The sequence below is a fragment of the Pelobates fuscus genome, chromosome 10 (genome assembly GCF_036172605.1).
Source record: "Pelobates fuscus isolate aPelFus1 chromosome 10, aPelFus1.pri, whole genome shotgun sequence".
Classification (NCBI taxonomy): domain Eukaryota; kingdom Metazoa; phylum Chordata; class Amphibia; order Anura; family Pelobatidae; genus Pelobates; species Pelobates fuscus.
This window is the reverse complement of record NC_086326.1, coordinates 38,655,251-38,668,205: the sequence shown is the minus strand read 5'-3', so window position 1 is coordinate 38,668,205 and position 12,955 is coordinate 38,655,251. Positions and strand designations below refer to the sequence as shown.

At 42.8% G+C, this 12,955-nt stretch overlaps 1 pseudogene; it reads right to left on the bottom strand.

Annotated features, from left to right (window-relative positions):
* Positions 1-2,132: 2,132 nt before the first annotated feature.
* On the bottom strand, positions 2,133-3,895 carry LOC134574696 (mitochondrial import receptor subunit TOM40B-like; annotated as a pseudogene).
* Between the last annotated feature and the right edge of the window lie 9,060 nt (positions 3,896-12,955).

Genomic DNA, 12,955 nt, shown 5'->3' with positions numbered 1-12,955 from the left:
CACACACTGCACTCATACATCCACACACTGCACTCATACACACACTGCATTCATACACAAACTACATTCATACACACACTGCACTCATATACACACACTGCACTCATACACACTGCACTCATACACACACTGCACTCATACACACACACTGCATTCATACACACTGCACTCATACACACACTGCACTCATACACACACTGCACTCATACACACACTGCACTCATACACACACTGCACTCATACACACACACTGCACTCATACACACTGCACTCATACACACACAGTGCATACACACACACACTGCACTGCATTCATACACACACTGCATTTATACACACACTGCATTCATATACACACTGCATTCATACACACACTGCATTCATACACACACACACTGCATTCATACACACACACACACACTGTAAATAAATATTCAATTAATATATATATTTTTTAGGATCTAATTTTATTTAGAAATTTACCAGTAGCTGCTGCATTTCCCACCCTAGTCTTATACTCGAGTCAATAAGTTTTCCCAGTTTTTTTGGGTAAAATTAGGGGCCTCGGCTTATATTTGGGTCGGCTTATACTCGAGTATATATGGTACATAGCATGTGAAACATGGCAACGTTTTGAAGGCCGAAAGATGTTGCAACACAGCATGAGTGGATGATTTGCTGCTGCAGCTAGTCCATTTCTACTTTCCCCGATCCTTCATAAAAATGGTTAAAATGATGACCCACTAAAGACTGCTGATTATGAGTCAGGCTATTACAAGTCCTTAAATAATTTACAGAAATACCGAGACACAATCACACAATCAAGCTTTCCACTTAAGATGACCAACTTCCTGGCCGCAACTTTCCTACTTTCTATGTTAGAAGATGAAGCAAGAGCCATGTGTGTCCTCGTTAACTGATTAGAAATTTTAGCCTCTATAAAAGCACTATATTTACAGAAATGATCAGGTTTTGATGGTATGTTATACTCTTAGTACACAAAATGTGCATGCATATTTTTCATTCATGAGTCATGCATGTACTCAGCTATAAAAAAAAAATGAATCCAGAATAACGTACTGCTAACGTAGTGTCAGAAATATGCAAGTTATTGGTAAGTCACAAACAAAACAGTTAAATTCTGGCTTTTTTACTTGGTGCAAGATTTTCCACCTTAGTCTGGAAGAATATGCAGCATATACATAAAACGTTTGTAATATAAAGCAGTAAACACTTACTTTGCCTGGGCGGGTTTCTCGGTACTGTCTATAACCACCCATACATCACAGAGTTATTCTGGTAAATAATTGAAGCCTTTCTTCATACACTGACATCATTCCATCAATAAGTTTATACGGATCCAAATTATTCTAGTAACATTGATGTTTGAAAGAGCAATCTTAATGATGGGTTGATGGTAATTATGAACTTGACGACCTGTGGATGTAAAATAAAATAGCACACTAGATTCAGTCTTACCAGATTATTTACGAAAGTGAGATTTGCCAGGAATTCCAAATTATAGGCCGCAATAGCCAAATTGAAAACTTGACTTAGAGAATGTTTCTAATTCAGCTGTTTTGGCCTACATTTTGAAATCCATTCTGAATTTAATTTAAATTCCCGGCGGTTCTCATTTTAGTAAATAACCCTGCAAATGTCCTTATAAGTATTTAAAGAGGATCAGATTCTACAGACCTGAAGAAATATTTAACACGAATGGAAAAAAGTGAATTTTAACTAGAGATTAGCCTAATATCCTCTTCCTTTATCCGTCGCTGCAGTGTAAAGATAACAACACCAGTGTTTAATTGGGGCATGCCAGGTGAAATCTAGCTACTTTTATGGAATGAAAAACAGAAGATACCATTGTGACTAACTGCTCACTTTGCCCAGTGCTAAGGTTGGCACAATTCTGACAGCTTTCATCGAAAATCTGTACATATGAAACATCAGTGACCTCATATACTTTGCTTTAGGTACATGACATAAGAAGCTATCCTAGTGATGAGTGTTACCAAATTAATGAGGACTGCAATCTTTATATGTGATTGTTCTGTTTTTGTTTTGCTATACTGTCCCATTGGAGGATACATTTATAAAATCTGCTCTATTTTTATTTTTAATTTTTTTAAATAAAGGGAATATTTTAAATAATTTTATAAACACTAACAGCACTCCCAAGTGGGGAAGAAGAATAGAACATCTGCAACTGTAAACTGAACAAAACATTTAAGAAGTCTATTTCTGGTATGAAGAAGTAATTAGGTGAGGTTTATACTCAGCCTGGTTGTCCTTTAATTACTAACTGAAACAAGAATTGTAAACATTCAGCTTTGAAGCAGAGATATTCTGGCAAGAGATGGGGGGTGAACATAAATCCACAACTAGGGCCTAGTTCACAAGGGTGGTTGGGGAGATATCTGGATGACTAGAGAAGCAAGAAGGCTACTCTTTGTATCAGATGCAAATTTTCCCCCAATATCTGACGCTACGGATATTAATTCACTAAAAAAATGTTTTGAGTAAAGACTCCATCTAAACCATGTACACAAAAAGGCTTTCCGAGTAAACTAGCCCAAATTTCCATTATGTGAGAAGAGGTACTGAAACTGGCAGCGGTGCCCTGAGACAGGTAGAACATTAGACCTTACTGTGTTTAGCAGTGCATTGAACTTCAGGAATAATATATCCCAAAATATTTCAGTATCAAAACTTCTTGGACAACATCGCTCATGAACACACTCATTTTTAATACCAGTTCCTTGTTGAATATACTGATAAAAGACTGCAGCAGAGTGATTTCAAAGTCTTCTACTGCCTTTAAGAAGTGGTCACCTTTTTTACCTAGAACAGGCAGTAGTCCATAATTCAACATATCAACAAGAAACGCAACGCATAACACAAACCAGGTTCTAGATTAAGAACAACAAATCCTCACGTATCTGCCCCTCTTGTTCATACCTCTGGAGGTGGGTGTTTGGGAAGACGGGTGGAAAAGTGTGGCTGGGAAGGAGTCCAAAAGAACTGAGTCTGTTGTGGCATACAGATGTAATTTTCTTGTAATTTACAACCCCAATCTGCCCTGAACTAACTCACCCTACCGAGATATTTAAACCACAATGAAACTTATTCTTTCAATGATTCATGAAAGCCCCAAGAGCCAGAGTAACAGGCAGAGGAGGTAGTTTATTTTCTGACCCTTTGAAGACCATATTTGATTTGGGGATGTTCAAATAGTAACCAAATGCAAAGGACATCTCCTGAAATCTTGTATTGGCTTCAAATTCAATGCCAACTTGAATCTGTTCATTTGCTTTGTGATAATAGCTGGCATGGGCTCCACCATATCCAATATTTAATGTTGCCTCCCAGATTACTGTCTATTACCAGCCATACATCACAGAGTTATTCTGGGAAATAATTGAAGCCTCTCTTTATACACTGGCATCATTCCATCAATAAGTTTATACGGATCCAAATTATTCTAGATGTTTGAAAGAGTAATCTTAATGATGGGTTGATGGTAATTATGAACTTGACGACCTGTGGATGTAAAATAAAATAGCACAGCTAGAGTAACAATGGCTCCCTCCTCTCCTAGTCTCTTATGTTATACTATCTCTCCCCCAAGGACTAGCCAGGGTGTGAGGCTCTGCAGGAAGTGTGAGGCCAGAATTACGGATTCATTGAGGATGTCTGTTCACATAAGCACACGTAAATGGCTGCTAAGGGGCCTGTTGATAATGACTTTCACTCCTTCCAACTGCTGTGGAAACACCTCTTTGCAATTTTTATGGAGCTCATCAAAGCTTCCAGGGTTGGGGAGAATAACTGCTTTTTTCCGTGTACTCAATGCCCCCTGCAAAGAAGGCAGCGCCAGTACATTGCCCATTCTACACTTCCACTAATAAATCTTCTTTTTTAGAACAATATAATTTCGGGTCTGGGGGAGAAATTTAGTTTCTTTGTCTTTGCTACACCAAGACATTCTGAAACTGCAGCATGTTGTATCTCTCTAGGCTGCAGGCAAACCTCTTCACTTTATGTTTTCAACTATGGGACCTTAAAGAAATCAGAAAAAAGTGGCTTGAATCATGGAATCACCCGGCTCTGCCCACAGCTCCTGTTTCTAACGGAGCAAGCTCTGCTTTCTGCACTGGGCTTCATGTCACCAGACTGAGGGTGGCCATTGCAGCTCCTGGCAGGAAATATGCTGTATTTTTCTCTTTGTATCTCTATTTTGCTTTGGTGGGGAAGTGGATGATGCTAGTTTATTTTGAAAAGGCTCCTATTAATGATGTTATTCTATCAGCCTCTCATCAGTGTTTTCACGTAACTGGATATGTGTGTTCATGGCCAAATTTACGCTCCTTGCTGCCCCAATACTCTTCCTCTGTAAACTCACATGTAACATGACTCATTTGTCCTTTTTCCTAACTGAGGCCCCTTTCCTTCATTTTCATCTGTAAATACTGAACAAAAATATTAATTGAGGCAGTCAGCTATACCTTTATCCTCTTCTACATACCTTTCTTCTTTTGTTTTTAATCTAACTAATCCTTGTTTTACTTTCCTTGTCTCATTTATGTATCTAACCCATGCAGACACACGTTGACCAATGCAGACACACACACTAACCTATTCTGACACACATACACTGACCCATGCAAATACACACACTGACTCATATAGACATACACACTGACTCATGCAGAAACACTGTCCACTGATACCAAACTATGCATACACACTCACAGTGACCCATGCAAACACACTCTCACTGACCCATGAAGACACACGTTGACCCATACAGATACGCACACTAACCTATGCAGAAACACATACACTGACCCATACAGGAACACTGACCCGTGCAGACACACTCACACTGACCTATTCAGATATACACAGACTGACCAATGCAGACACACACACTGACCCATGCAGACACATTCACAGTGTACTATCCAGACACACTGACACTGACCCTTGCAGGCACAATTGACCCATGCAGACACACACACTGACCCATGCAGGCACACACTAGCTCATACAGACACACACACCCATGCACTCATACAGTGACCCATGCAGACACTCACATGGACCCATGAAGACATATACGCATCCATTGGCAGAACTAATGAAAAGAGGGCCCTCTAACGTGCAACAGTGGCCAAAAGGTAGGTCCTCATCTGTCATACAACTCCAACGATGCAATGCCAGGTGGGGATCTGAGAATTATCCTAGACTTAAGATCACGCCAGGGACTATTAAAAAGTATTTTGAAATATTGGGCAGACTAGATGGGCCGAATGGTTACTATCTGCCATCACATTCTATGTTTCTATGATCTACTATTTGCCCATCTTGCAGACTTGTATTTGTGTTCAGTGTGCAGTGCATTTAAATGTAAGCATGTTTTTGTATAGAGTATATGTGTGCAGGTAGGGGAGTATTTGTATGTACTGTTGCCATTGGAATGCAGTGCTGTACTTGCGTGTAATGTTTGCGTTTGAATGCAGGGGTGTGTTTGTATGTATTGTTGGCTTTAAATGCAGGTGTTCTTTTGTGTGTAGTGTTGGTGTTTGATTGAAAGGTTACTTGTATATAATTTAAGTGTTTTAATACAGGGGTGTGTTTGTATGGAATTTTTGTATTTGATTTCAGGGGTGTGTCTGTATGTTATGTTGGCTTTTAAATGTGGCTTTACATTTGTGTGTAGTAATCAGTGGTGTATTTTGGAATTGTGCTGCCCTAGGCACGACTAAATTCGGGTACCCCCTAATCTAAATTTGCCTCACCAATTTATGTCAGGGACAGACACATGCCCTCATTGATACATGCACTGACATACACTCACTAACAGATACACAGTCATTGGCACACATATGCAGTCATTCGCACACACACTGTTTAACCAACACACACTTTCACTGAGACACACACTGACACACCCACTCACTGACAGACACATACTCTCAGATACACATACACTGACTGACACACACTCACAGACACACACATCCTCACTGATTTTACACATTCTGACAGACACACACACATTCAATCACTCACTTCAACTTTAACTCACTCACAGACACACACTGACAGCTACATGCACTCACTAACAGACATACACAAACACTAACACTGACAGACACTCACGATGACACCACACTCACTGACAGACACACACACTCACTCACATTGGCAGACACACAGACTCACAATGACAGGCACACACTCACTCACAGACACAAACACACTCACTGACAGATACACACATACACACATTTTCCCATATACTCATTACACTCACAAATTATTATTATTATTATTTTTAATTAAAATCCACCTAGGCTCCACCTTTGGGAGAGCTGGAGTGAATGTTATCCTTGACAGCAGCTGGTTCTGCTCTAATGGGGCTGGCTTGGCGGCGAGGGAACTGAGCTCTTATTGCTCAGCTCCCTCTGCACTGCTTAGTGATGTAATATTCAGGCTCCTGGCATCACAGAAGAGAGTGCAAGGGAGCAGAAAGAGTAGGGGATAGCGATCCACCTGAGGAGGATGGGGGGGGGGTCCCTAAAGTAACCAGCTAGCCAACTCTTGGGCCCACCGAAAGTGCCGCCCTAGGCAAATGCCCTGTTTGCCTTGTGGTAAATACAGCCCTGGTAGTAATGGTGCTTGAGTTGTGATTACTTTGGAGTTTTAATGCAGGGATGTGTTATACATGTAATATTTGTGTTAGATTGCAGGAGTGTATTTGCATGTTGTGTTTGTGTTTGCTTGGATGTATGCGCATAAATACTTACACAGGTATACAGACACATTAACACACAAATACACACATATACATACACTGACACATACATATACATTTATATACACACTGACTCATACATACACTCTGACACATACGCACACCCTGACACATAGATACACACTGAAATATGCAACCACACATAGATGCACACTGTGACAAAAGTAACCTTGTCACTGGCTTTTGGAGAGGCCTGCTGGCAAGCCTCTTGCCTCAGGACTATGGGCCCTGCAATATACCTTGCCCAATGTACTTTAAAAGGCTCTGTTCATGTGAAATATGTACTTTTGTACTCCAGACAGAGAGACCGACCTCTAGCCCTAATTCTCTGGAACTGTTTTGGGCATGGGATTATGTGCACGGTGAGTCAAAAATAAGACCAGTAAATTCCTGAACCCCGGAACTGATCTCAAGGGATGTAACATTTGTGGGGTTTTATGTATTTTTAGGGTTCTTTTGGGGTGTTTTAAAAAAGTATGTTTTTTTTCTGTGCTTGGAGATAATTGGATTAGAATTAGTACAGGTACTGATCCAATTATTTCCCAAGCAGAGAGGAGGGATTGTGTGCTATGTGTGGAAGTGCCTCGCATTGTAAATGTGTTATTATTGGTTTGTAAGTTTGTGTCCATGTACCCAAGAAGGTCCATGTGGGCATACACCTTGCTTGGGGACTTGCATAAAAGGTCAGCTGTGGCTTCCATTAACACCTTAAGGACCAAACACTCAGATACACACACTAATACATACATACACACATACATGTTATAATTTTTATATTTGCAGTCACCCTCCTGTTGGCATACCTTTTGTGTCAAGGAGGGTGGCTTGCTTGGGGTCCTGCTGCTCCTGGTTGAGGCTGATGGGAGGGAGTGTAAGAATAAAGCATCTTTCTGCTTGCTCGTCTTGCCCTCATGCTGCCTGTCTGTGCCACCTCCCATGTTCTGTGTTGTGCTGCTCAGTAAGAAGCTAGGAGGAAGTCATCGTCTTTCACTTCCTTCCAGATGGCCGATATTACAGGGCCAACTTACCAGGCCCCTATTCAGCAATAAGGAAATAATACCCATCAGGCCCCCAAAAGTGTGCCCCTGTGATGTGTGCAGTAGTTCTGCTACTGCACAAAACGTACCTCCATACCAAATATCCCAATTTTGAGAGACAATCCCTATTTTGGGCTGCTGCCCCACTTTTCTGCTTTAGTTCCCTGGTCTCCCTCATCTAGGGAAACCAGGGAACTGTCCCAAGGCAACACAGCTTGAGCACATCATTAGACAAACTTGCACTATGCAGTGTGCACTATGACCATGCAGAGAGCACTTCAGGAGTACTCCATGCATGGTCCTGATAGATAAGGGCCAGCCAGGCTGCCTATTAGGTGGCAATCCTGACAGACTGTGCAGGCTGTCCTCTTTGGGCCCCCATCTCCCTTCCTTACAAGCATGAAGGAGGAGATTGTGCAGGAGTTAAGACAGAGATGTTATGGCTGTGCCCACTCTCCTCTGTTTTGTGTAGAAGCTCAGCAGCCTGCCCAGAAGGAGAACAAACAGGTCTTTAGTCTCTTTCTCATGCGAGCTGGCCACTGCACACACTGCCCCAACTATTGCACCCTTGGCATGAGAATGGTCTGGCCGGTGAGGGAGATCTTCAATCACCTCACTGACTACGATATCCCTCTCATGCCTGCTGTCCAGAAGCCAACGCCTTGGTTACCTTATGGGAAATCAAGCCCAGCATGTGTTGACCAAGCATAAACTGGGGACTTTTCTCTCAAATCTCTGCTTAAAAACTAAATTTTTAGTTCATATGTAATAAACAATAACACATGAAAAGGTTTCTGTTATCATTTTGTAAACAACCTTCCCTTGACCTTGAAAACCTGAAGATGTTGTGTGTCAAGTTAGGACAATTTGGGTAACAAACATCTTTCATCATGCCAAACAGACAGGAAGACAGCCATAAACTTATAGACCGAGGAGAAATTATTCAAAATTCCACATTAGTAAAATATTTCCTGAATAATATGATTATAATTCATGTGTCCTTGATATCTTAAAAAATTATCAGAGCTAATGACAAACTGAACAATTTCCTTTGTTTATGATTAATTTCCTGATTAAACCTAAACCATTACTAATACTGTACATGATGGAAATAATAGCAGGGTTAGAATGTGAATTACACTTTAATTTGTTTACTGTCAGGAAGTCTGGAATGCCTTTGGTATAACTTTATCTCTCCACTAAAGATTTCTATTTTTTGCTGTATCGTTTGTAAGTCAGCTACATGTATCTTTAACACCAAAGAGTTGAAAAAGGCTCTGTCTTTTGCCATGTCAGCTAGTAAACTAGTAATATGTTGCATTGTCTCCAGGGAATAAAGAGAGGGTCTACGTCTCACCATGTCCATCAGCAAGCTGGTAATGTGTACCAATGTCCCCAAGGAGTAGACAAAGTGTCCATTCTTTCTCTCTCCACCAACCAACATGTAATATGTACTTATGTAAACAGGAAGTAGACAAAGGACTCATCTCTTGTCATGACTGTTAAGGACTGAGTCAGGCTTAAAATCTAATATAAACCCCCACCCAAACACTGACATTGAATTAACTTATCGTGCCAGCGTATGTCCTTAACTCCAAAAGCAGCAAGCATTTTCCCCGATTCCCCGATGAAGACCGCCACAAGCTTATGTCCCCTTTTCCTCCTGGGTCAGAAACATCTCACCGCATCCAACTCCTCTAACGGGTTATCATTTTAATCTTGCGCTGGCAAGAAACATCCTGCAGCTGAGACAACAACAAAAAGGGTAAAATCAAACAAACAGTAAAACAGCATAGACAAAGACACTAACATGATTCAGACGGGTGGGCGGGAATTTCCTTGAACGACTAAGCCCACTCCTTCACCTCAGTTCAAACCCCAACTTGTAAACATTTTAGACCCAGGAACATCATTTCTAATTAGTCCAGGGGGTATTCTGGTCTATCTAATTAGTAACTGCATACAATATTTTTCAAGAGCAGATAAGCTGTGCATATTTTGTAGTGACCATCATTGATCTTGTAGGAACAGACCGGGGGCCCAGACAGAGGATCCATTTATGACAGTGTCTATCAATAAAGCTACCTGTGTATAACTATTCCCACAAACTCTGATATGCACGTGTCAGGCAGGGGGTTGACAAGAAACTATAGACTCTCCCACATGATCAAAGTGTCAGGTTTTTCAATATAGTTTTTCTCTCTGTTTCAATTATTACTCAATTTTATGGCAGGACAGGAGGCTTCATATTTGCTTTACCTTCTTTACTGAAACCTCCAGCAGCAAAGAAACAAACTTTCTTTGTTGCTGCCTCCAGGTGAGCACTCACCAAATCAGAGTTGTCTCTGCTCTGGGTTGTTTTTTATCCTACATGCTGCTTGCTTATTTAAACAGTCTATTTAATCAGTCTATTTACTAGGTTTGTTTGTAACAGTTTGTCTGCTGTGTTTATCTAGGCAGTCTATTGCTGGGTTTAGCTAGGCAGTTTATTCTGTGTTATTTCCTATACCACTTCATGCTATGTAGCTGCTATATCACTTGTTAACATCTGTTGCTGTATTTAGGCTATTTATCTGATAGATTCTGGATACTGCTCATTGATTTATCGTTATTCTGGGTTACTTTATGCAGTTTTTCTCACTCTACTGTATGGCGAATGGGTGTCCCAGCTTTGATGCTTTGGCTCTGCCTGTAATCTGTTTCCCCTCCCCGGGTTCCCCTGCTGGGCTCTGTCGCCCATACCCTTTCTCCCTTATTCCCCACCTGCTCCCCGCGGCCCTGGCCGCTTGCTGAGCAGCTTTTTCAACTGTGGCAGTGACGCGCGATCACCACGCGGTAGGCCGCGTTCATTTTTTGCGGGCGCAGCGGGCATTTTGTTGGAGCCGCAGCGGCCATTTTGTTGGAGCCGCATGGGCTCCGTGCGTTGCGAACAGCCTGGTCTCACCCACCGAGCTGCCCTGCTGCCTGCTGGTCATGTGGCCAGCCTCCCCTCTCCCTACTTACTGTGCCTGTCTCACATGCTGCATATGTGACAGATCCTGGATAGCAGGATCTGTCCCAGGCACTCTCACAGCTCACAACTGCAGCTTACTATGATGTCTGATGCAATGTGACTACGTTCTCTATCTTAGCAGTAGACTTGTCATGCTTTTTTACTAATTACATGTGAATCTCAGATTTAAAGGGGCATGTTACTGCTCTAATAAAAATCATTGTTTAAAAAATCATTGTTTAACAAGACTATGCCACATGTGATATATGCTAATCAAGTCTTTCTCTTAAGGTTCAGTCATTTCTCATAAAAATTAAATGGCCTGTTCTTCAGCATCTAGCTCCCCTGCCTAGGATTTGCTGCCCTTCCTGCAAGGGACTTAAATATTTCCACTATACATACACTTCGAAAGTGTATCCTAATATAATACCTGAGTGGTCTGTAGATGTGAGTCAGCTTCTAGCTGTATGGACCCTTCTACCTTTCAGGGGGGCTGACAGGCCCCACATACAGCCCTGTTATTACTGGGGGGTGACCCCCCCCATCCATATTTCTGGGGTCTACCCACTACTGGACCATAATAATGGATGTGTGACACCATTGTGGGCTGGGTGACCCCCTCTCTCTGGTAAGATGGCTACCAATGAGTACCCTGCTGGCTCTACGGTGTCCTGTAGGGTTAATGCTGAGGGTGACCCCCTCCTGCTTCCTACACTAATGCTCCATCAATGTCCTGTTATTATCATACCGAGGGGGAACCCCTCCTACAGTCTGCACTGCTGGACCTGCAGCGTCCGGGTATACCAGTAAAAGAAGGTACCCCTCCCACTGATTGAGCTACTGTTCTTACGGTGCTCTGCTATACGCAGATACTGAGGGTGACCCCCTCCTGTGGATTATTCTGCTGGACGTACAGGGTCCCGTTTTAACCATAATGAGAGTGACCCCCTCTCGCTGACTGCACTACTGGGTGTACAGACCTCTATGATACCACACTGAGGGTGACCCCCTCTTACCTACAGCACTGCTGGATCTGCAATGCCCGGTTATGGTTATATGAGGGTGACCCCCTCCTACCAGCAATGTCTGGTTACTTTATTATACGGCTAACCACTACGGCACTACTGTACCTACAGTGTCGAACTTTGTTCAGACTGAGGGTGACCCCCTCCCCTGCTGGCCTATACTGCATGGTATGCTTGTGCTTGTTGGGTGACCCCCTCTTGCACGCTGGGTGACCCCCAGCTGGCCACATCAGGTATCACTCCGACAGTGTGTCCTCTATGGCAGTTATGCAATCACGACTGAAGGACAAATCTCCCGTACCCAGAAGGTCACTTGGCCTGTCTTCATGCCACCCCGCTGACCTCACTGCCAGAAACCATCGGTACCCTACAGGGGACACTCCACTGGCCATCCTTGATGCTACACCAAGCACCCCTGGTACACGTTGGCTAACAGATGGATTCATCAAGAGGATCAGTCTTCATGACGGAGTCCGGATAGGACCCCGCAAACACCTGATACAAGGTTTGCACTCTATCTGGGACTAACCACTGGATGTCGATGACACGTGGACACAGATGTTTCCTCGGGACAAACGGCGCGTTACAGCTTGGAAAGTGAAAAATATTAATTCCCTTTGGGAATGGACCGATATGACTTATAGGTATCACCTAGTTGGTTTCAACCCCTGAGAACCAGCCCTTGTCTGAGCTGGACATCAAACTGATGGATTTGGCATCCAAGTGCTGGGTCTGCTCTCCGGAGTTACCCTCACGTACAAATTGAGCTGACACGTCTCTATTCATAGGTTTCCCCTTAACTAGCCCCAGAGGTCTCTCGGACCGTGCCCGGACTCAGGATCAAGGTTGCGGAACCTTGGACCGTTCCATGAGCGATACGCATGACCAAAAGAGGCGTCCATTCCGACTCATTCCGAAGTTGCCATGCTGGGCAAAGGGTGCATGCTCCCAGTGCATATGTCGCCTGTGGACACTTTGAGACGGAGGGCACTCATCCCCTCAGAGAGCTGCTCGGCGTGGACGATTGGTTCTCTCCCTCAACTGGATATGAGAGAAGTGCTGGTGAAGCGCTATG